Genomic DNA, 25,150 nt, shown 5'->3' on the forward strand with positions numbered 1-25,150 from the left:
TAAGCATTATGCCATTTTTATAGTTTCTTACTAGGTAAGTAACCATTGGAAGGTAAGTAATTAAAAATTATAGGTCATGTCAAAATAACATTATAAACCAATTCAATTTATCATAATTATTTTATCATTAAAGATATTTTTCACAATATATATTTAACTATTATTTAAAATTATTCTCTATGGTTAGCTCAAATTGTCAAGTTCAATGGGAGGTCATGAGTCAATTCTCCTAGATGGCCTCAAGGTTAAGCTCTACTAATATGCAGAAGGGATGTGACTAGGGTGGATCTACCCAGATATTTCCTCTGAAAAGAAAAAATAAAAAAATTAGTCTCTTACCACTTCCATCTTATAATGATTTCATTGTTCTTTTAAATAATACATATGACATGAAAATATAATGGGAAAATAAGTAACTAAAACCTAATGACCTTATCAAATTAAATTTATGATCCAATTAAGTTTAACATTAAAGATATTTTAAAAAATATATATTTAACTATTATTTAAAATTGTATATTTGTATTTTCGTAATATACCAGCCTAGATCCATATTAACCTAGATCTATCGAGTGCCGATAGAGATAAAATCTCTCGAGGTGCAAGCCTCTTTTTGAGTGCAAAACTTAAGGAAAGGTTTGCACCATGAGAGATTTGGTCGCTCTCGATGATTGATAGATCTAGGGTTAAGATGGATCTAGGTTGGTTATGTAATACTATATAATATCTATATTTGTATCTATGTGTCTCTTTATTATTCCCTATCTCTATCAAACACCCAAAATATACACAATCTCTCTCCATATCTATCTCTTAGTCTCCCTCCATCCCTCTCTCGCCATCTCTCTTTCCCTTCTCTCCCTCTTGCTCTCCTCTCTTGCTTCCCTCTCTCTCTCTCTCTCTCTCTCTCCACCTTTCCCCCTTTGTTTCTCTCTTCTTCTCCCCCTCTCTCCCACTCCAACTCCATATCACTCCCCCTCCTTGTCTCTATTGGGTCTTCTCTCTCTTCTTCCCTCTATATATCATTCTCTCCCATCTCCCTCTGTCTCAACCTCCCCATCACTCTCTCTCTCTCTCTCTCTCTCTCTCCCTCTCCCTCTCTTACATATAACTCTATCAATATCTCCCTCACTCTCTCCTTCTCTCTATCCCCTACATCTATGTGTCTCCCTCTCTCTCTTCCCTTTCTCCCCTTATCTCTCTCCTATCCTCTTCTATCTCTTCCCTCCTCGCTCCTCATCTCTCCATTTTCACTCCCTATATTTCTCCATCTATATCTGTCTATGTCTTTGTTCTTTCCTCCCACTCTCTCCCCCTCCAACTCCATCTCTATCTCTCTCTCCCTCTCTCCTTATCTCTCTCCCTTTCTCTCCAACCTCCCTCTATCTCTCCCTCGTTTCTCTCTCTATCTTCCCTCCAACTTTGTCACTCTCTCCCCATCTCTCCCTTTTCACTCCCTATATTTCTCCATCTATATCTCTCTATGTCTTTGTTCTTTCCTTCCACTCTCTCCCCCTCCAACTCCATCTCTATCTCTCTCTCCCTCTCTCCTTATCTCTCTCCCTTTCTCTCCCACCTCCCTCTATCTCTCCCTTGTTTCTCTCTCTATCTTCCCTCCAACTTTGTCCCTATCTTCCTCCATCTCTCTCCCCCTCCCTCCCTCTCCACCCCCCTCTCTCTCTTAAATTTGATTCCATGATATGTGTTTAAGAAATTATCTAAATTAAAAAAACTCAAACCTATATTTTGGTTCAATCATGTCAACGAAAGTAGAATAATGAAAAGCTTAAAACAAGCATGCACTATCTTTGCTCTATTACTATTATTCAAATTGTTTTCTCTCATCAATTGGATCCTTAGTTAAGATGGATATATGTTGGTTCTTAGTAATATTGTTCATATAGATATAGATATATATATATATATATATATATATATATATATATATATATATATATATATATATATATATAGATATATATATATATATCTATTTCACATCTGTATATATAAATGTATTCCCTTTTTTAATTTTACTGAAACCTATCCATTACTTTGGAATGTTGGTGCATTGAAAAAATTTGGATTTTCCTGAGGAGCGATTTAACTTTTTTGGCCAGGGTTTCAGTCTGTAAACATGGATGTCTCTGCAACAACCCCTTGGTAGTGGATACTCTAGCACATGTACCTAGCATTCTTAGGCCTTTTGATACAGGTATGAGTACTAAAACAGGGGGGCCAGAGATCCCCTCCTTACAGAATGTAGTGATAGGAGAAACAAGAAATCAAGGAGCAATGATGACAGGTAATCACAATGGAAACAACAAAGGACCTCTGATTCTAGGAGCCTAATGGAAAACATGCTTGAGAGGTCAGTGTATTCCAAGGGCTCCCAAAAAACTATGATTTGTCATACCCAACAAAAAATTGGAGAAATATAGAAAGTATATGAAGGGCCATGCCCTAATCTGAAAATTTATTGGGGTCTAGCCAATAGAAAGGGATATCGTCAAATGGATCCAACACAAATGGCAGCCAAAAGGACATATTGAGCTGAAAGTGGGAGAAAAAGGAATTTTTACAATGATCTTCACCAACCTGGAAGACAAAGAAAGAGTTTTCGAAGATGACCCATACTTTTTAAACAACATGGGTCTCTTTATGAGACAATGGGAGGAATGTTATAACCTTGATGAGGAAAAACTCTTAGTAGCACCAGTTTGGGTTCTCTTCTTCACCCTACTAATCGACTTCTAGGATCAAGAGATATTAGAGGGGATTACCGACTACATTGGAAACTTTTTCAAGGTTGCAGACTCCACACAAAAAGGAAGGTATACCTCATATGCCCGAATCTGTGTCTACATGAATATAAGAGATCCATTACCTAAATTCATAGAGCTGGAATACCATGATGAGGTTTGGAAACAACCCTTGGACTATGAGCACATACCTTTTAGATGTCGTATACGCCATGAGTATGGGCACTTGTTTCGTGCATGCCCTCTAATTCATAAAAAATTGCAAGAAGAACCTAGTGCAAATAGCGAGACCAAAGAAAAGGAAGATGCAAAGGGTTTCCAGGAAGTCCAAAGAAGGAAAAGAAACCAGAGTAACCTGCTAAATCCCAATCAGTCCCCAAGCGGAAAAGGCTTATGAAACCACAATCGCTATGAAATCCTTCAGGAGGAAGAGGAGGGTGTGGAAACCCTTAACACAAAGATGGGCCTGGAAAATCACCTAACCCCTCAACATGGGTGGAACAATACTAAAAGAAAAGCGGAAGAGGAATGCTAGGAAAAATAAGTCTCCATGCAAATGGTAGACCAAGCCAACATGGAGATCGAAAACTAGAAGGAGGATCTCAACACAAAAGAACAAGTGATGAAATGACTGTTAGATGAATGCAAGAATCTAGAAGAGAGATTCATCCCAAAGGATCAAAAACATATATACAAAGACACTTTTCAAAAATACAAAGCCAAGTAGTTAATGTCAGTTACTGACCAACCAGAGCATCAGGGCTCCTAAGCAAGCCAAGTTCTAGAACAAGGACCTCATGGAAAAGGAGGGAAGAAGCAAGGAAGGAAAAAATTGAGTGAATCCATTCAGATGGTAGGAGAAACACTGGTAAATTCTATAAGGGTGGTGCCACTGTCAGCAATTTTCCACCAATTTAATAAACCCTTGAAATGATAATTACATCCTAGAATGTACGAGGTATCAACAACAGAGGCAACAAAAGGTATTTCCTGGACAAACTTAAAAGAGACAAGCCAAGCATCATGATAATCCAAGAAACCAATATCGTTGAAGTAAAGACTAAGGAAATCCTAAAGAGCTACAAGCCCCAGTATGAAGTAGTAGCTGAAGACGATAGGGGTAGTGATGGAGGTTTGGATATTCCCCGGAACTCGGGAAAAATAATATTTTTGGAATGGTTTAGTCTCCCTAGGATACTCTTAGGTCAATTTCACCATATTGGATCAAGAGATTGGGTCCTCTTTATAGGGGTTTATGGGCCTCACATTCCAAGAGAAAAAGGAGTCTTCCTCCAGAACCTCAAAAGTTGAGAAAATCATACATGAAAGATTTTTGGATAGTGGGTAGAGATTTGAACATGATATCATCATTAGAAGAAAAGAAGGGAGGGATCCATCGAACAGAGGCAAACATGGAGGAATTTGGGGATCTCATAGTGGAAGTGCACTGAGTTTATCTGCAGACGAATAACAGAGTCTATACCTGGTACAACAAACGATGAGGAGCCCATCAAATTGCCTCCCGGTTGTAGAGGTATCGGATTTCGGAGCAAGTCATTAGTAGGGACATATTATTTGACTTCTTGATACTCCCTTGCATGGGATACGATCACTGGACAATACATCTGGAGATGGATATCAAATCAGACCCAAGAATCCTCAATTCAGACATGAAGGATTTTGGTTAAGGAACCCCAACTTAATGAAAAAAATAGAAGGATGGTGGAACAACAATGAGGAGAAAGGTAGAAATTGTATGCATACCTTCCAACTGAAACTAAAGGAGATCAAACACATGATAAAGAAATGGAACCAGGAAGATTTCAACCATATTATGAAATACTAGCACCATCTAACTAATAAAATATAAGATTTAAAACAACAGATCATCCAAGATGGAAGATCTGAAAATCTTGTGGAAGAGGAAGTGTGGCTAATCAATCAGCTAGAAGAATGAAGAAAATAAGAGGAGATACTATGGAAGTAGAAATCAAGGGTCAATTGGCTGCGAGAAGGAGAATGGAATACCGATTTCTTCCAGAAAGCTATGATTCAACATTGACAACATAACTAGATCTACTCTCTAAAATATGCAGCTAGGAATCGAGTGGTCTAGCATGAGGATATGGAGGATTTGTTGGTGAATCATTTCAAACATATCCTAATAGAACCAACCCAAGACTGCTCAGAGGCTATACAAAGGATTACGAGGAACATTCCTCAACTTATTTCAAGGGACCAGAACCTATCACTTATGAGAGTTGTATAATTGGAAGAATTTGAGGAGGTAGTCAAAGGAATGGAGAAAAATAAGGCCCCCAAGACCAAATGGTGTTACGTTAAAATTTTTCTAGGCTGCTTAGAGCTATATGGAGAATGATATACTGGAGGTGGTGGAAGAATCATGTCGTAACCAAAAGGTATGTCCTAGCCTAAATTCTACGTTCATAGCTCTAATTCCTAAATATTCTAATCTGAAGATCCTCAAGGTTTTAGACCCATTTCTCTTTGCAATGTCATTTACAAGATCATAGCCATGGTGATTGTCAAATGCCTCAAGCCTCTGCTCCCTAACCTTATATATCCAGAAAAAAATGGCTTTGTGGAAGGGCAACAGATCCTAGATGGATTTGTCACCTCTCAAGAAATAGTGCACTCCCTAAAGTACCGAAAACTCCCAGGCATGATGATAAAGTTGGACCTCTCCAAAGCCTATGACCGATTAAGTTGGGAATACCTAAACAATGTTCTCAAGTCTTTTGGGTTTGATTAGAGGTGGATTAATTAGATCTCTGCTATGGTTTCTTCCCCTGTGTTCTCCATTCTTCTTAATGGCTCCCCTTCCCATACCTTTAACCCCTCACGTGGCCTTCACCAAGGCAACCCCATATCCTCGTTCCTCTTTATCATTGTTGTGGAAGGTTTGGGCCAATACCTAAAGACTGAAGACAGAAATTATTAGCTCAAATGTATGAGGCTATGGGGTAATGACCACCCCATCAGACATCAATAGTTTGTAGATGATATTATGCTCTTCAACCATTTATCTGAGAGAATCTCGCCGCATAAAAGAGGCTCTCCTCTCCTTTATGGAGGCTTCCAGGACAATGATAAACAATGAAAAATATTTCATTTTCTTTTTCAACATCTCAGGGACCATACAATCATATCTTGCTCAGGTTCTTGGGTTTGGCATTGGCTCTCTACCATCCAAATATTTCGGAATTCCCTTGTCGGTGAACTCCATGAAAACCTCATGTGGGTAATCTCTGCTCCAAAAAATAAATGGGAAGCTTAGTATCTTGTACTTCCTATTTTTAAGCTTGGCATGTTGGAAATTCCTTCTCAAAGTAGTTCTCCAATCTATTCTGATCTATCAACTCTCCATGATGGTAGCACCAAAAGAATCCTATTAAAAGACGGTGGAAAATTTTAAGAATTTTTTATGGGGACAAGCTGAGCAAGTAAACAAATGAGCTTTGGTGTCATGGCCTAATCTAACCAAGCATACGATGGAAGGATGCCTCAGTCTCCAAGATATCTATATACTGAACCAAGTCATGGGAACTAAACTATGGTGGTGATGCATAGGAGGAGGGCCTGACCTCTGGAAACAAATATGGACTTGAAAATACAACTTGCCAAATAGAACAAATGATATTCTCAGATATTGAGACCATCACAAAGCATCAACTATTTGGAACTTGGCGGTCCAAAACGTAGACCTCATACAACAACATGTTTTCTGGGAAATCAAAAATGGTAAAATGACCCTGTCCTGGCAAGACTCCTGGAAGCAACAGGATAAACCACTTGGTAGACGGGACTAAAGAGACTTCTCTCTATAATAGTGGTAGGAATTTTCACATGTTTAATCAATTTTGGAAAGAAGAACATGTTAATCATGGTTGGAGGAAATGGAAGCATCGCTCGAATTGGCCATAGGCCCCTGAGTCGGGAAAATGGAGTTAGATGGATAGGGAATGATCTAGGTGGATATTGGTGGCCACCTACCAATTCCACTTGGAGCCCCACCCTTGTTTCTTTCGGTTTTTCAGTTTCCTTAATTGTAGCACAGTTTACTATTTTTAGCATTTTTTCGGGTCCTGAACTTCCGAAGCTGTTTTGAAGCCCTAAACAACGATTTTTGGGAAAGTTGGGAGTAACATGGTGCCATGAATCAATTTTCTCTTCCCAAAGTTGTAGTCCTCAGATAGATATTTCTAACGAGGTATTGTGCGTGTTGAACAAAGATAGTATGCCAAAGTTACGACCCCAGGATGTTGATGTACTAATTTACCCAAAATGGGGCCCATAGTTTGGCACTTCATCTCCTAGGGTTAGGGTTTTTGATGTTTAGGGTTTTCCATTGTTTCTCAACAATAAATAGGCCTTCTAGCCTCATTGTAAGAAATTTCAAAGGCATGTAGCCACCACATCTCTCCTCATAGATAAGCTACCATCACCCGAGCTAGTTTATTTCCATTTCTGTTTGTAACCATATTTCAGTATATTACATTAATGAAATGAAGTATTATTTCTGCTACATCTCTGTATTTATGGTTATCTCTATAATTTGTTGTGTTCCTATTTAAATCCAGATCAGTGGTATCAGAGCGGTCTGCTCTTTCTCTGTTTTTCTTTCCATGTCCCCAATGAGGTCGAGATATAAGGATTTAGAGCTTGAACTGGTCGAACCTTTGCAAGCCCAGCCTCACAAATCCCAGCGACCTCCCATGGCGAATGAAAAGAAAGACAAGGGGGCAAGATATCCTATCAAAATCTTTCTCGAAGAGGCCCTTAAGAGAGAAAGGAACCCGATGGTGGAAAACTTTTCCTAGATCCTTCAGCGACTACCCAAGGGTGACCCATCTACTTCCAGCAGCTACTCTGGAAGCACCACACCCTTTAAGGTACAAGTTAACTTTGACATTCCCATATTTGAGGGTTAGATAGATGTAGACATTGTAGATAAATGGTTAAATCTACTAGAAGGGTATTTTCTGTTCATGATTTTTCCTGTCGGGAAAAGATTACTTTCGCTCTTCTCAAAGCCACCCCACACGTCAAGGACTAGTGGGAAACCTACTATGAGCAGAAGGATGAAAGTATGACCTCACTGTTTTTAGTCATACCCACTTGGAATTCATTTCGGAATGCCATCAAGGAGCAGTACTGCCCTGTCAGAAGCTATGAGGTTGAATACATAAATTGGAACATGCTGCGACAGGGAAGGGACCAAGACGTGCTGAAGTTTACCAATATTTTTCATACCCTTCGCAAAAAGTTGAGTATCAAGGATTCTGAGCTACATTTGGAACTCAAATAACGCGACTGCCTACACAGGTACATCCAGGACGAGATGGAATTCCTGAACATCTCCTCGCTCGGCACGGTGTATCGATATGCTGTCAAGATTGAGCAAAAGTTTAAAGAGAAGAAGCAAGACTTTGGATCTACAAATCTGAAGCAAGGAAAAGGTTCCCCCAAGGTGCTGAACAAAGGACAAAGCCAAGGTGGGGTGGCCCAAGACAACCTGCCAAAGCTGCAAGTAAAGAACAACAATGCGAAGCTGAAGAGGCCACGGGAAAGTGGTGTGAGTTCCAAAATAGCTTGACTCACAACACAAGTGAGTGTTGTTAGGATATTCCGACACATAGGATATAGTTAAGTTCAACTTGGTCTAGTGTAGAGTTAGGTATAGAGTTAGGTAAAGTGTATTTCTTTACCGTTGTACATTTTGTAACTTACAATCCGACGGTCACGATATGTAGTGATCCGACGGTTCATTCTCTCCTCGGTATTACCGACACTTGATCTGTGGCTTGACACCCGATTGGTCCATGAGTTCTATTTAAAGCGCATGGAGGGTCATTTTTCGGGTAATCCGTGCATGAGAGAAGCTTATGTAAATTTTCATTCTTTGATTAATAAATTGCCTGTAGTAGCCACGTTGGCGCAGGCCGTGGACTGTTTCCCTCTTTGAGGGTTTTAACCATGTCAAAAATACTGGTGTATTGATCTGTGATCTGGTTGTGAGCGGTGTCCTTTTGGTGTTATTTCTGAGGAACTTACCCTGTAAATTACTACATGGTATCAGAGCAATTTGAGGGCCGCGTCCGTTGGTGATCCAAATCTGAAGCCGTAGAACTGCATGCGGCTGTCGTTTCCTAGATCTGCTGTTTCTGACTGCTTTCGGGCCGAGAGGACTGCTCTGTTGCGTTCAGAGCATCTGTTCCAGTGAGGAACCCCTTTCGTTTCATGCAAAAAGGTTTCCGGTAGCCCTAGCTACGTCATTTTTCAGATCGAGAGGTATACAATGTTTTTGCAGTTTACTGTTATTTTCTCTCTGCTTATTTCGGTTTCGGTTTATTTAGCCCTTTTTTTTAACCAGATCTATACCTTTCATCTCTGCGTATGCTCTTTTCCCTGCGACTCTGTGCGATCTGGGCAAATCAGAAACAGAAAGGAAGGATTTTTCTCATGCGTATGCTCTTTTCCCTGCACCTTAGTGTGATCTCGGAAAATCAGAAACATTGAGAAAAATATTTAGTTTTTTGGCTAAAGCTAACTTTGAGATTTTTTTTTAAAAAATATCTAGTTTTTTGGCTAAAGCTAACTTCGAGCCGCAAGGTTCGTTTTTCTTTGCATATTCGTGTTGGGTTTTGTGTTTTGTGTTTTGTAGGGAAAAAGAGCTTTCTCAAGGAAAGCACGCAAACCAAGGCCCCCCCCCCTCTCTCTCCCTCTCTCTCTCTCTCTCTCAAATTTTTTGTATAGATCAATTGGTTCAAAGCTATTTTAAGAGAGTAGAGGTCTTGGGTTCAAGTCTCCATTTTGTGGAGGCGGATTTTTTCATTCCCGCACATTCGCGCACTCTGCCGGCAACTTCAACAATTTTTTTTTTTCAAAAAGCCATAACTTCTTCATCCGGAAGCCTTTTTCAGAGCCGTTTTTTTTAAAACAGCCTAATTTTTTGAGATCTATCCATTGGAACACTTACTTTCAGCATCTTCAGCTTCAGTTTTAAAAAAAAAAAATGGAAAGTCCATGCCAAGTCATTCTTGACAGCACTAACTACTTCCAATGGATAGCCTACATGGAAGATTTACTTAGAAGTAAAGGTCTCTACAGAATAGCCACAGACCAAGAGAAGAAACCAAAAGATGAAGACAAGGCTGCAAAATGGGAAAATAGACAAGATCAAGCACGTGGTTTGATAGGGATGTCTATTTCTCCTGATCTTAGATTCCATATTGCAGAACTTGAGACTCCTCATGAAGCATTGGAAAAAATCGCTAAAGTTTTTGGGATTAAAAATGAAATTAGAGCCCATCAACTTGAAAATGAGTTGCTTACTTTGGATCCTAATAATTTTTCTTGCATTGAAGATTTCTTGTCCAAATTCAAGACCCTTAGATTCTTCTTGGAAGGTGTTACGGTTAAGAAAGAGGATGGTAACCTTATTTATTCCATCCTTACTAAGTTGGGACCAGCCTACTCTGTATTTGTTTCCACTTTACATTCTACAAGGGAAGCTTTCAATTGTCAAGGAAAAGACTACAAGGCCCCTTCCTTTGACTCCTTTTGTGATTCCTTAATAAGAGAACAAGAAAACCTCTTGCACCTTGGTCTTCTTAATCTTGGAAACTCTTCCACAAAAGCGTTAGCCGCCCAGTAGCAACCAAATTCAAAGAATCCTAAGAAGTCATATCCTCAAAAAAATGGTCCTAAACCAACTCAGCCTCAAAATGAAAGATCATTTCAGCAAAATGATAGGACCAATAAAAACAAATGGAAGAAGACTGATAGACATTGTAACTTTTGTAATCGAGATGGCCACTTAGAATTTAAATTCTTTAAGAAGATGGAAGCCTTGGAAGCCGCAATCAAGAAACATAACATCCATGTGGAGCATTCTTCAACTTCAACTTCATCTTCAGGAATGGCACTTTCTGCATGTCGTTGTCAATCATCTCAGTCTGGTTATGCATTAAATGTATCTTCTTCTTCTCATTCTCATGAGTGGCTCATTGATTCTGGAGCCTCTTATCACATGGCCAAAAACCAAGCCATGTTTTCTTCTTTAAATGATTGTAACACCAAAAATATAGATGTTGGTGATGATAGATCTCTTAATGTTGTAGGGATTGGAACAGTTCATCTAGACAATGGTCAGTTTAATGATGTACTATGTGTTCCAACCTTATCCTGCAACCTTCTATCTGTATATCAGATAACTCATTCAGGTGAAGGTAAAATTGTTGAATTTTCACCTCATGATGTTGTAATCAAGGATCTAAAAGATCCTAAACAGATTCTAGCTACTGGTCTTGCTGATGATTCCACAAGGTAATATAAGTTTCACAACTTTGGGTCATCAAATCTTCCCTCAGTATTTGTTGCTCATAATGATGAAGTGAGAAAACTTTGGCATGAGCGATTTGGTCACTTAAACTATCGCTCCCTTCAGCATCTATGTAAAGAAAATATGGTGACAGGTCTTCCTATGGTATCTTGCAGAGATGGTGTTTGTTCCGGATGTGTACTCGGAAAACATCATCGGGACAGTTTTGACAAACGTGCCTCTTGGCACGCCTCAGCCCCTTTATAGCTTGTGCATAGTGATTTATGTGGTCCACTTCCTGTTGCTTCATTCTCTGGCTGCAAGTATTTCTTAACTTTCATTGATGATTTCTCCAGACGCACTTGGGTATACTTCTTAAAACTCAAGAGCGAAGTATTTAACACATTTTTGGCCTTCAAATCCTTTGTTGAAAAACAATCTGGACATCAAATTCTTAAGCTAAGAACTGATAATGGTGGAGAATATGTTAAAAACACATTCATCAACTTTTGCACCAAAAATGGAATTCAAATGCAACATACTGTTCCATACACTCCACAACAAAATGGTGTAGCTGAAAGGAAAAATCGCACCTTAAAGGAAATGGCTAATTGTATGCTGCAATCTAAAGGACTCAGTCTTAGTTTTTGGGCCGAAGCAATTAATTGTGCAAATTATATAATCAATCGCACTCCTACTAAGGTTCTAGAGAATATCACTCCAGAAGAAGCTTGGAGTTCCATTAAACCAGATGTAAGTCACTTTCGTGTTTTTGGAAGTGAAGCATGGGCCCATATTCCAGATGAAAAGCATAAAGCTTTAGAACCTAAGAGTGAGAAATGTACTTTTGTTGGATATTCTGAAGATTTAAAAGGTTATAGACTTATTCCATTTAAGTCCAAAAATGTTATCATTAGAAGAGATGTAAAATTTGATGAAAATAAATCGGCTTGCGAGCCTAGTCCGGCGGATGTGCCACCTCTTCCTATCTCTTCTACTTTTGAAAACATTTCTTCTTCAGATGATGAAAGTGAGGATGATAATCCTCCCCCACCTTCTCAGGATTCTCAACTTCCAAGATGGGTCCGTGCTACTCGGGATGCAGCAGGTGATCTTTCCGGTGATCCTACAGATCAGCGACGTACACGTTCTCAGTTTGAAAGAGCCTCTTCTTTACTGGCTCAAGCTCTAGTAAATCATGATCCTCACACTTTTGCAGAAGCTTCAGGCCATCCACACTGGCAAGCAGCTATGAATGAATAATATCATTCATTGTTGGCAAATGATACATGGGATCTTGTTCCTCTACCAAAGGGACGCAAACTTGTTAGATGTAAATGGGTTTACAGAACCAAGTATGGACCAGATGGGAAAGTTGATAAACATAAAGCTCGTCTTGTTGCTAAGGGCTTTTCACAGGTTGAAGGCATTGACTACACTGAAACCTTCTCCCCTGTTGCCAAAATGAACTCTATCTGCCTTGTTCTTTCCCTTGCTGCCTCTTTAAAATGGGAAGTCCATCAGATGGATGTTAAATCTGCCTTCTTGCATGGGGACTTGCAGGAAGAAATCTATATGGAACAACCCATTGGCTTCATACAAACAGACTCCAGCCTTGTTTGTCGACTTAAGAAATCCCTTTATGGTCTCAAGCAAGCTCCTCGGGCTTGGTATGCCAAAATGGATAACTTTCTTTTAGAATCTGGCTTTTCTAGGTGTTATTCTGACAATACTGTCTACACCAAGAAAGTGGGCAACTCTCTTATCATCCTTGTTCTTTATGTTGATGATCTTATTCTTACTAGTAGTGATCCCAACCTTATAAACCATGTGAAGTCCAGCCTTAAAAAGAAATTTGAAATGACAGACTTAGGACACTTACACTATTTTCTTGGTCTTCAAGTCTTGCAATCCAAGGAGGGTATTTTCCTTTCCCAGTCCAAGTATGCTTGTGATATTCTTCGTCATTTTCACATGGAAGACTGTAAGCCAGCCCCTTCTCCCTTTCAGTCTGGAGTCAAACTTTCAGTCTCTTGTACTTCTCCTAAAGTTGATGCTACCTTATACCGTCAACTTGTAGGAAAACTCTTGTATTTAACCCATACTCGTCCTGACATTTCCTTTGTTGTTGGCCTTGTTGCTCATTTTATGCAAAACCCCCGTAAAAGTCATTGGAAAGCAGCTAAAAGAATACTTCATTATGTTCGAGGTACAATACAGTTTGGGATTCATTACAGTGCCAAAGCAGCTCCTCTATTAGTTGGTTTCACTGATTCTGATTGGGCTGGTGACCCTGATGATCGGAAGTCTACTGCCGGTTATGTCTTCACTCTTGGTTCAGGACCTATTACATGGGCTTGTAAGAAACAGGCTGCCATTTCTCTTTCGTCAGCAGAAGCAGAGTATCGTGGTGCCGTGGAAGCTAGTAAGGAAGCCTTGTGGCTTCGTCAGATCCTATCAGAGTTTGGCTTTGAGCAACAGCATCCAACCACACTTTGGTGTGATAATCAAAGTGCCATTCAGCTATGCAAAGATCCAGTCCAGCATCAGCGAAGCAAACACATTGAACTACACATGCACTTCATTAGAAAGCTCATTCATGACCATGTTCTTGAAGTGCAATATTGTCCAACAGATGATCAGGTTGCAGACATCTTCACAAAGGCTCTCACAGAGGTGAAGTTCACTAAACTTCGATATATGCTTGGAGTTCAAGAAGTTGTCACTAAGGGGGGATAGGCTCTAGTGCCTCCTTCCTTCTCCTATTGTGTCATATTTGTAAATCCTTCAATCCTATCCAAAGTTGTTCTTAAGGGGGGATGTTAGGATATTCCGACACATAGGATATAGTTAAGTTCAACTTGGTCTAGTGTAGAGTTAGGTATAGAGTTAGGTAAAGTGTGTTTCTTTACCGTTGTACATTTTGTAACTTACAATCCGACGGTCACGATATGTAGTGATCTGACGGTTCATTCTCTCCTCGGTATTACCGACACTTGATTCGTGGCTTGACACCCGATTGGTCCATGAGTTCTATTTAAAGCACATGGAGGGTCATTGTTCGGGTAATCCGTGCATGAGAGAAGCTTATGTAAATTTTCATTCTTTGATTAATAAATTGCCTATAGTAGCCACGTTGGTGCAGGCCGTGGACTGTTTCCCTCTTTGAGGGTTTTAACCACATCAAAAATACTGGTGTATTGATCTGTGATCTGGTTGTGAGCAGTGTCCTTTTGGTGTTCTTTCTGAGGAACTTACCCTGTAAATTCCTACAAGTGTCAGTCCAAGTAGTCACTGGTAGTTGAGCTATCTCGAAATTAGATCCATGTTCTGAATCTAAGTTAGAACTCGGTAAGTGGAATGAAAAAGGGAAGAATATTATCGATGTGGATCCCAACGCCACCGTTGCCACCACAAAGATCCAAAAGGAGGAACTCGAAGATCCATAGGAGGAGGAGCGCCTCTTCCACTCCTAGATGTGGGTAAAGGGCTCCCCACTACAGTTCATTGTAGACAGCGGAAGCCAAAAGAACCTCGTTTCGGTAGAGGTTGTGAAGCAGCTGGGCTTACCGACCATAACACATCCACAACTAAACACCATCAGGTGGCTTCACCAAGGACGAGATCTTCGCGTGAGCCAACAGTGTCACCTTCCATACAACATCAAGCCCTTCACGGAAGAGTTATTGTGTGACGTTGCTCCCCTTGATGTTTGTGATGTATTATTAGGCCAACCATACTTGTGGGAGTGACATGCTGTGTATGAGTCAAGGCGTCATGTTGTTATTGTTAATTTGGGAAATAAGTTGGAAGCCACATGCTGTGTATGAGTCAAGGCATCGTGTTGTGTATGATGCTTAGCTTTTTAGAAGGCTTTCACAATGGAATACATCTCTTTGTCATAAGTGAGATATTTCCAGACTATGTCTGAAAGTGTCTCACTGTGATATGCCACTGGATGCTCATGTTGAGTAACAACTGCCCCAATAGCATAGTCAGAGACATCTGTCTTGATCTCAAATAGTTGTTGCAAGTCTGGTAATGAGAGCATTGGTGCCGAGCAAAGGCAATGTTTCAAATCTGTGAATGACTTCTATTGAGAATCAGACCAAAAGAGTTTTTCTTTCGTTCCTCCCTTGGTGACTTGACTCAAGGGACAAGTGATATGAGAAAATCCCAACACGAACCTACGGTAGAAGTTGGCAAGACCCAGAAAGCTGCGGAGCTCTGTTAGAGTGGTTTGAGATGGCCAATATCGAATGACTTGGATCTTCGCTGGATCCACATGCATCACCCATTCATATATATATATATATATATATATATATATATATATATATATATATATATATATATATATATATATATATATATATATATATATATATATATATATATATATATATATATATATATATATATATATAAAGTTGCAGAGCTCTGTTAGAGTGGTTGGAGATGGCCAATATCAAATGACTTGGATCTTCGCTGGATCCACATGCATCAACCATTCATATATATATATATATATATATATATATATATATATACGTATGTATGTATGTATGTATGTATGTATGTATACATACATACATACATACATAGATATATATATATATACATATATATATTACCTAACATTTTTATTTGAATATCATCATATGCAATCACTTTGGTTTCTGAATCTCCATTTGGATGCTAGAACGGTGATGGTCTCATTTAATATCCATGGGGGTTGTCCACGAACTAGTCTCGGCTCCTTAAGGGACTAACAAAATAGTACAATTCTTTATTTTCGAAGTTGCAAGCTCTACATTTTGAGTTGTGGAAACTCAAGATGAAGGATCAATTGGTGGATAAAGATTAGTGGATCACGGTAGATCCAGGTACTAAACCAATGGGAGTGTGCGGTGAAGAATGGAAGAAGTTGGATTGGAAGGCGAAGAGCACAATACGATTGTGTGTCTCAAATTTAGTATTGTTCAATGTATCAGGGGAAGCTACGGCAAAGGCTTTTTGGGACAAGTTAGGGACTTTATACCTATCTAAGTATTTGGTGAATAAACTGTTCCTATGGAAAAAGTTGTATAACCTAAAGATGAAAGATGGAGACTCCGTGACACAGCATCTGAACACATTTAATACTATGGTAAGTTAGTTATCATCTGTTGATATTAAAATTTCAGATGAAAATAAGTGCATTAGTTTGTTGTGTTTTCTACCAAATTCGTGGGATAGTCCGGTTATTACAATAGGTAGAAATGCAATTGCCTTGCAGTTTGATGAAATAGTCTCATCCTTACTGACGGAGGAAATGAGGTGAAAAAATATGGAGAGCTAGAATGGTGATTCCTTGTTTGTATGAGGATGGTCCCAGAACAAAAACAAAAATAAGTTATTGAGTGGGAGGTATAAATCTAGAGGGAGATCTAAATCTACAGGAAAACCTATAAAGGTGGTGTGCTGGAAATGCGAAAAGGGAGGGCACTAAAAAAGGGATTATAAATCTAAAGCTCCTAATAAAGGAAAGGGATCTGATGGTGCTCCTTCTACAGAGGCGAAAACCACCTCAGATGAAGGTGGGGATTTGTACTTGGCTTCTTCAAGTACACATGTAGATCACGAGGGATGGTTGATTGACTTAGGTGCATCCTTTCACTTTACTCCCCATAGAGAGTGGTTCTGTGAGTATGTGGATCTAGCCAAGATCCAAGTCATTCAATATTGGCCATCTCCAACCACTCTGATAGAGCTCTGCAACTTTCTTGGTCTTGCCAACTTCTACTATAGGTTCATGTTGGGATTTTCTCATATCACTTGACCCTTGAGTCAAGTCACCAAGGGAGGAGCGAAAGAAAAACTCTTTTGGTCTGAATCTCAACAGAATTCATTCACAGATTTGAAACATTGCCTTTGCTTGGCACCAGTGCTCACATTACCAGATTTGCAACAACCATTCGAGATCAAGATAAATGCCTCCGACTATGCTATTGGGGCAATCATTACTCAACATGAGCATGCAGTGGCATATCACAGTGAGACACTTTAAGACACAATCTAGAAGTATCTCACTTATGACAAAGAGATGTATTCCATTGTGCAGCCCTTCCGACAATGGATGCATTACATTTTGGGGAAGGAAATAGTCATCCACATAGACCGTTGGCCCCTGCAGTTCATATAGACCCAAGCAAAGTTGCAGAATGATCATCATAAGAAGTGGTGCACATACCTGCAACAGTTCCATTTGAATATAAAGTATAAGAAGGGCAGCACCAATAATGTTGCAAATTGCCTCATTCGACCATTGATCATGGCATTAACCACTGTGCTCAACTCTTATGGGTACGAGACTTCTGATTGGCCACCTCTCTACAAAAGTGACCCAGAATTCGGCCACACATACCAGACACCCTTGAAGGGTCAGCATGTTCCAGATTTTCACCTCTAGGATGCGTTGTTATGCCACCTTGGTCACCTTTGTGTTCCTTAAAGCGAACGTGCCAAGATGATTTGTGAATCACACTATAGTCAAGTTGCTAGGCATTTAGGGGTCGAGAAAACGGTGGCAGTATTGCAACAGTATTTCTATTAGCTGAATATTCGACAGGATGTCAGGAAGTACATTAGATCCTACACTTCATGTGCCATTTCCAAAATGACCATCAAGAAGCAAGGCCTCTATACTCCGCTGCCTACCCCTAGTCGACCTTGGGAATCCATCTCCATGGATTACATCTCGGGCTTTCCTTCTACTAAGCATGGAAATGACTATGTTTTTTTGGTCGTTGACAGGTTCTCGAAGATGGCCATTATGGCAACCTACAAGAACAATATCACAACAGAAGCCACTAATAAACTCTTCTTTGAACGAGTGTGGGTACTGTTATAGACATTTTTGTGCCTTACAGCATGAAGCATGAAATGTCAATAATCTAAGGGATCCAAAGTTCCTAAACATGTTGTTCCTACCCCTAGAGGAACAAGGTCAGCAAACCACAGCACTAAATATCAGTTCTCCACCTGAAAACACTCAAAAACAAGCTAATTTTGGATCATGTCAACTGCTCCACTGAGCATCTGCGCTGAATGTCAACTGATCCACTCTGTACCTGCGCTGAATGTCAACTGTAATGAAGGCTACCTGCGCTGGGCGAGTTTGGCCAAGTGGCACAGTCATTCCTCAAGGTGTCAATGCCCAGGAAGCTTCCAAAATGACACTTGGATCAGGGAATTCCCCTAGTGATGAGTAAGAGGGTCTAGATCTCCAAGTGGAAGCAAGAACCTCCAAGTGGACTCAAGAACTGAAGAATAACTGAAGTGGGAGAGGACACTAGTCAGCTCCATGCCAAGCTCAAGCTGACTCATCCTTTCTCCAAAACTCCTATATATAGAGCTCTCTCATGAGGTCTAGGGAGGCTGGAATCTTGTGAATGTAAGGAAGTGTTGTTGGTTTGAGTATAGAACTATTGGGTGATTTGCTTGAAGGAGGTGAAGAGGAGATTTCTTTCTGCTGGGAGGTGTTGCTGGATTAGGCCTCTTATGGTTGTAACACTCTCAGAACTTTACTTCTTCCATTAATAAAGCATTTGAGGTTCTTCTATATGCATGTGTCTCAATGGCGTATTGATACTTGTATATTTGATTTATTCTAATCCTTGAATCAATTATGAATGTATGCTTCTTGTAGTTTCCCTCTCTTGTCATTTTGCAGGATCTTGGTGTAGCTGGGCCAGTGAAAGAGCAAGGAGATGGGAGCAAGCAGCAAAGAGAGAAGATTGGATCAATCATTAGCGGAAGATAACGGTTAGTGGATCTCTTTCTCCCCTCTCTTACATCTCATAAAGAAGTAATCTCGGATAGCTTTGCATTCGGTTGTTGCTGAGGTACTATCACCCTTAGAGTGGGATAGGGTCATTCCGTATTGGATACTTTTCCCAACAACAAATTGGCGACTCCGCTGGGGAACGTATCTTTTTGGTTGTTTGTGTTTTTGCTATTCATTTCATAAACACAGGGAGTACCGAATCGAACTGCATTTGGATCTTTCAAATGCAAAGTAGAGGGCAGCTACTCTAGCTCAGTTGCTGGGCAAGTTTATGATTTGAAGAGCTGATCCACAAGGACTCTAAATAGCTCTTAGTGATAGCTTTTCATCCTCCTTTTCATCCCTTAGTGTGTACTTGACTGATAGCTTCTGATTTGGCCAAAAACTGTGAATTTTTGAGCAATCTGTGACCCGGAAACCAAGAGAAACGAAAGTTTCGTCCTTCAGTGCAGGCTGTGTGAAGGCTGTCTGCATTTCAGCACAGCTCCCGAAGGGGCTACCTGCGCTGAATGTCAAACTGACAATGTACCACCTACACTGAACCAGTCTTGCCTTGTGCTACTGGGGTTCCCTGCTGTTTCTTGCCCTGTTTTCACCCTTGTTTTTGCAGCCTGTTACCAGTCAATGTACCTATCTGAAACCAACTTTCCTTGCCACTATTCCGCCTTGGTTGTATAAAGAAATTGTGTTTGTTCTTTGTGTATTTCTTGTATCATTTACAGTTTCCCATAACGAAAGTGAACTAGTCTTGCTGTGGCCTCTTAGATCTAGACCTGTGATAAAGTGTCGTTTTGATCTTAAGAGTTAGTTTATTTGCTGTTCATAGCTGATTGAGCTTTTGCTTTCGTCATATGGTTTGAATTTATATATTTCTAGTGTCGAAACAAGTAAATCTTAAGGTGTCTTTTGATTTTGGACAAGCTTGTTTGCTTTCACTTGAAATTGAATTTAAAGTTATACAACATCTTTCTTTTTGTATCGCACCAACATTAAGAAAGAGAAAAGAAATACTTGCATTGTGCATGTGCATTATGACAGCTTGCATGTTGATTTAGGAAAAAGTGCATTAGTGTGTGCTCTATGATCTGTGTGAAAAGATGTTGTCTTTCTTTTCCCTCAGTAGTTAAGATTTTCAAAGTTGAAAGATTGAAAAGCTTGCTTATCATCTTAGACTGCATTTAGGAGTGTTACTATACATCTCGTGGTGATCCATAAATGCAAACTGCTAAACAAGATCAACCTTAAAATAAATTGAATTTACATAACAACGCATTGAAACATAACGCAAACACATAGAGGTCTAAGCTAGAGACGTGTTCTGGCATCGTTAAACGTGATATCTTAGCGTTGAGTGGTTGGGTGATTCCTCCACGGTGAAGCGATAAGTATCAATACGGACTTGTGCTCCCACGTACCGTCGCGTATATATTGGGAGACCCCTATAGGAACAAAGCCTTTATCCATAGGAATCCGTGTCGGCCGCCCTACTGATCGCAATGCAGTGAACACAGCATTCATGAAGATCGACCACTCGTACCGTAAAACGTATTCTGTGGTTTTGTGAAAAGTTTGGCACACCCTCTGCCTAGAACTCCAGAGCAGTTTCTTTTGGCCTTTTTCAAACTCTATAACTGAAAAAGTCCATCCGAGCATTTGTCACTTCGGGTTCGTTAAAACATCGAAGGAGACTAGAGTCATCTTTAGCTTTTTCTCGACTCTTAAAAAGTGAAAAAGCAAGTTGTGTCTAAAGCGTCGTTATAAAATTTATTTTAAACGGAACATAATCACCTCCTATTCCTGCGTTGATCTGTAGGTTGAGAACATGGAACGCCCCAACCAAGGAATTCCACATGATGGAAATCCTAGTCCTTTCTCCTCTTGGGGAGAAGTTGGTGCGCCCCACATGGCCACATTGTCGCTTCCAGGACTGACAATTGGCCTGCCTATTTGGCTATTCTCAACCAATGTAGTTCAGAACACCATGGTTCCTGAACAGTCGAGTCAACAGTTAGATCAGTCTAGAGCTGCCCACCAGCCTTCTGCTTCCTATAACTCTTCCTCCGATCCTTCATCTTCGCAAGGTAGAGCCGGCAAAAGCCAAGCTCCCATGAAGAAGAAGGAGAAGAAGGAGAGAGAGAAGAAGAAGAAGGAGCCTAAGGCGACTGGGGGCAAGCAAAATACATCTGACAAAAATCCACACACAGCACAGACCGAGCCTAAATCGCCATGTGTCATATGTAGAGGAGACCACTTCCATAGAGATTGTCCCTGTATTCCCCGGATACTAAGGGACTGATCACCTCGTTTGCACAATTCGGGAGCATCAACCTCTGATAGCCATGTTGAATGCTTACCGTCAACCAGCGAAAGTGAAGGTTCAAGACAAAGAGGGGGAGCAAGATCCCCCTGCAAACTGTGTAAAGGTGATCACGCCATCCACCGTTGTCCCTTCTTAGACGAAGCGAAGAGAGTTTTGGAAGATCGTCCGGTTTCACCGTTGAGACTTCCTCCTGGATACAAAAAACTCGTGCCAAGTCCTTCGTTGGTTGAAAATACAGCTGGCCCACTCAAGTGGTCAGCTGAAGCGTCAGTCATTGAAAATGAACCTACTGAATCCAGACCAGACGAAAGTCTAAAGGTCGATACGGTAGTTGACCCGGTTCTTCCTTCAGAGGTTTCATCCTCAAATGACACCGTCACTGAAGATTCATCTTCAAATGACACCCTCACTGAAGAGAATAAGGATGACACCATCCAGATTCTTTTCATCAACACAGACTCTGATGAGCATCAGGGCAATGCGCCCATTCCTTTATCGCAGGAAGGAACATCGTCAGGGTCATATCCGGCCGTATATTCGGTCCCACCACCAAGCAACCTGGTTGTATCCTTTGATTGGAACTAACTAGGCAGACCCCGGTTGCCAGCGAGTATACCATTCAGAATCATGGTCCAAATCTACAGAATGGTAATGGCTGGAACTATCATTGATGAAGGGGCATCTGTGAGTATCCTTTCCTCTATTGCTTGGAAAGCACTGGGTTCCCCAGAGCTTTTGCCTGAGATAAGAAATCTCTCGGATTTTGATAAAGGAACCAGTCGACCATTAGGGATCCTCCCCAATGTACCTGTTACATTGAAAGGGAAGACCGTTCAAATGAACGTGATGGTCATTCAAGGACCCTTGGATTATAACCTACTCCTTGGACGAGACTATATATATTGCATGGGAGCTATAGTTTCCTCACTCTTTAGAGTAATGTGTTTTCCACACGAAGGAAGAATGGTCAAGCTCGTAGACCAACTTTCATTTCCAGGATCACACATCGCAAATAGTCACATACCAACCCTCAATGGTCTATTCACTCAAGAAATGTCTCCACCCCCAGTCCTCCTTCCCGATGAGTGCGAGTGATTCGGAAAGATGGGACTGGAACCCAGGGGGCATGCATCCTGGTCTGCTTCGGGCAGAGGAAACCTTGGGTATAAGGTAGAATTTCTGCGAAAGAATATGACTAGTGCGTACCCCGTCCATGGATGGAAGAGGGGTTGTTCTAGAACAGGATTCTTTTGTCAAGGTTACTTGTTTGACAAAGGTCATTCACCATTGTCTACTTCGGTAGACAGTGCCGAGGAGATGTTTTCGTTTGATGGTGTTAACAAAACAATCTTTGGGTAACCAGAAAGAGGTATGCCTCTCTCGGTGAAACGAAAGTTTTGGCGGAAAGAAGTAGGGGTAACCTTGAAACTCTGTCTTATACCTGGGGGCATGCAACCTTTTGGAGTGCAAGCAAGGGGCGACTATTTATTTTTTAAATTTTTAGGTCCTCCCTTTAAACCTGTAGGTCTAACCCTTTAAACTCGTAGGATTAGCCGTTTCCAAACTTGCATAAAGAAAGGATATGAGGAGCATAGCTTCGTGAGATAAAGCTCCATAAAAAATAGCTATCTCACAAGAGACATTCTTATCTTATGACTGGTATTATCGAGCAGTTTTATCGCGGAATTTATGCTCGTTAAAAAATAGAAAAGCGAGATCTGAGCAGTTTTAGCACATAGTTCATGCTCGTTAAAAAATAAACATAAGATTGAGCAAGAGTTTCCTCCAGAGTTTAAGCTCATTAAAAAATGAACCTATTCCAGTAAATAACCATTGTGATCGTAAATCTATTAGCCATAAAAAGCCTTGGTCGTGTTTGCACCCGCCACCTCCATTCCATTTGGCCAATCGTTCACCTCCATATGATTGTTTACCCATTTTGAGGAACAGCTGTGAAGAGTGATTTCACTTAGCCATCCTTGTGACGTTGCTGTGATTGGAAAATTCCAACCTGTACCTGGAATCTGCTGCTATCCTTGTTTATCACTCGTTCCTCAAAAGACGAGTCTTCTTTGAGCTCTTTTCTCCTGACTCGTAAAATATGAAAAGTTTGCCGAGTTTTGGCCTTCCAGCTCGTTAAAGTAACTGGAAGAGCTATCCCTCCTCTAGATTTTAATCTTTTTGGACCTGAGGGATTATTGCACAAAAAGGTCGAGCGCTTGTTTTATTCGGCTCGTTAAAGTTATCGAAAACTCATCCCTTCTGTATTGTTTTATACTTTTTCAGACTTAAGGAATTAGATGACGAAAAAGGAATTTTGGAGTTAACTTTCTGTACCTTTTCAGACTCTCTAAAAATGAAAAGGACCGAGTTTTCCTTGTCGTTAGACTCGTTAAAATGATTAAATAGCGACAAACTTGTCTTTAGACGAGAACGAGTTTCCCTATCGCTAGGCTCGTTAAAACATAACGATGGGCTTGCCCGAAGGGCATGTTATAGAACAAGCATATGTTATCCTCCTCAAGCTTGACAAAAATAAAGAGGTACTGGTCAGAAATGACTGGGGAAAAATTGGGAGAACCTCAAAGCTTTAATGGTAGCAAGTCGCTCTTGAACATGACACTTTTCCTTCGTATCACATCGGGTTGGGTTGTTTCATTCACCGGTCTCATCACCATGGTCTTCGCCAAACCATCCACATTTGGGGTAATGCTACCGATCCATCGCATCAGTGTCGTTATATGTTCAAGAGATGTTGTTCAGAAAGAGTCAACCGTGTCCCATCCACTGCCATACATTATCCTTCATCCACCCATGATCGCCACCCTGAATCATATCTCACAGATTGTTTTCACCTCCACTAAAATCATTAGCTCCGTTCCGTGTCACTGATGTGGGATTCATTAAGGCCCTCCTTTGACAGATCGCTTCTTGTCGACTTTAGCTCATTATCCAAGAAGTTGATCTAGGAACACCCCCCTCAGTACTTTGAAGCTTGCATGCCTCAATGGCAAGTTTCTCACTTCCGGCGACAGGTATACGTCAATGACCTTCGACCAGAAGATTTTGCGTGGTGTTCGACGCCAAGTCCTTTATTCACACCACGTGAATTGTACTGCAGTACCTTGAGGATCATTATCATTATCGGTGATTCCTCTCGCGCTTGTTAACGGTTTACATTATTGACCGGTAATCAAGCGATGTCTTTCCATGTTCGACTTCAGCGTAATTCTCACATGGATCGACTTGTACTTAGAGTGAAGATCGAACGAGTTTGAAGACCCCGGATCTAGTTTCATCCATCCGGGTTGCGATATATATTCAGGAAACATAAAGACATTTGACATGTATATCATTGCAGCAGATGATCATCCTACTCAAAGGATGATAATTTCAGTAGAGAATTATCAGTCTACCATCAGACGATCGTCTGTTCTATGTACCAAAATGAATTTATAAAGCTGAGCACGGGAATGCCCGCCTCAGCTAGATCATGAAAGCAGAATGAAAAATAATGTATTGTATTGTATTTTATTACAGGTCACCTCTCAGCGATTGAATGAACTTCGGATCCTCCTGATAAAGCATTTCACCCGATAAACGACCTCATACTTTAGGGGGCAACTGTTATACACATTTTTGTGCCTTACAGCATGAAGCATGAAATGTCAATAATCTAAGGGATCCAAAGTCCCTAAACATGTTGTTCCTACCCCTAGAGGAACAAGGTCAGCAAACCACAGCACTAAATATCAGTTCTCCACCTGAAAACACTCAAAAACAAGCTAATTCTGGATCATGTCAACTGCTCCACTGAGCATCTACGCTGAATGTCAACTGCTCCACTCTGTACCTGCGCTGAATGTCAACTGTAATGAAGGCTACCTGCGCTGGGC

This window comes from Pinus tabuliformis, chromosome 1_2, assembly GCF_031772625.1.
Source record: "Pinus tabuliformis cultivar Carrire ecotype Pingquan chromosome 1_2, CPIR1, whole genome shotgun sequence".
Lineage (NCBI taxonomy): Eukaryota > Viridiplantae > Streptophyta > Pinopsida > Pinales > Pinaceae > Pinus > Pinus tabuliformis.